This window comes from Paroedura picta, chromosome 1 (assembly GCF_049243985.1).
Source record: "Paroedura picta isolate Pp20150507F chromosome 1, Ppicta_v3.0, whole genome shotgun sequence".
NCBI classification, from domain to species: domain Eukaryota; kingdom Metazoa; phylum Chordata; class Lepidosauria; order Squamata; family Gekkonidae; genus Paroedura; species Paroedura picta.
The window spans coordinates 156,598,216-156,599,438 of NC_135369.1; positions in this window are offsets into that span (position 1 = coordinate 156,598,216).

Genomic DNA, 1,223 nt, shown 5'->3' on the forward strand with positions numbered 1-1,223 from the left:
GCCTTCCTTTTCCTCTCCCCACAACGGACACCCTGTGGGGTGGGTGAGGCTGAGAGAGCCCTGATATCACTGCTCAGCCAGAACAGTGTCGTGGCGAGCCCAAGGTCACCCAGCTGGCTGCATGTGGGGGAGCGCAGAATCGAAACCGGCATGCCAGATTAGAAGTCCGTACTCCTAGCCACTACACCAAACTGTTTTCCTGAAGATCTTGGTTAATCTGGTAGATTAAGTATAGTAGAGGATATCCATTACCAAATGACCCTGAACTGCAAAGGAGAAGTGAAATGACTGAACACGGTTGTTGGCTGCTTTTCCCTATAGGGTATATAGCAGCTGGGGTGTGTGTGTGTGTGTGGTAGGGGTGATGAGGGAAAACTACACTGAAGTACTTCTAGGGCTATTTCCCTTCTAGTTTCAAAGGATCGAACTTATATTTCACAGCCTCCACATAATCTTGAAATCTCTTACAGCAGGGGTAGTCAACCTGTGGTCCTCCAGATGTCCATGGACTACAATTCCCATGAGCCCCTGCCTGAATATGCTGGCAGGGGCTCATGGGAATTGTAGTCCATGGACATCTGGAGGACCACAGGTTGACTACCCCTGTCTTACAGGATTTAAATACTGGGAGTAAGACTAGAACACTATGGGAAAGAGAAAGGACACACTGCTTTGGGCTGCAAGTAGTTAAGGATGTTGTTTTTCTACAGAACGCTACAGCTGAGAGCTGCTTGTATTCTGCAGAAAGCCACAGGAACACCCGTTCTACTCACAATACACTCACAATACACGCATACCACAGTGCTGATGCAATTGCCCTCTCCAGCTTGCCAGTTGTATATATCAGTATGGTATGGGGAAATTGGCAAGAAAAATACTTTGCAGGCATGCTGAATTGCCTGGCTGTACAGAGCTATGAGGACCTTTCTCCATACATACAGAGTGCCTACCACCCTCCACATCCGTTTGTTCAAGATTACAGGTAGGTCAGGAAGTCACACATCAGTACCTGTTTTGCCTCTTTTAAAACAGAGAGCCATGACCATTTCACATACCAGATCCTCCATCTTACTTGCAGAGATACCACCAAACAGGGTAGCCCAGTCCTTTTTAATTACCACCCCTTCCTGACTGCGCAGAGCTATTGGGGTTGGGGACTCAAACATTTACATGCCGCCACACCATTTATTCATATGTGTGTATCCCTGAGACAACCAGGTTGC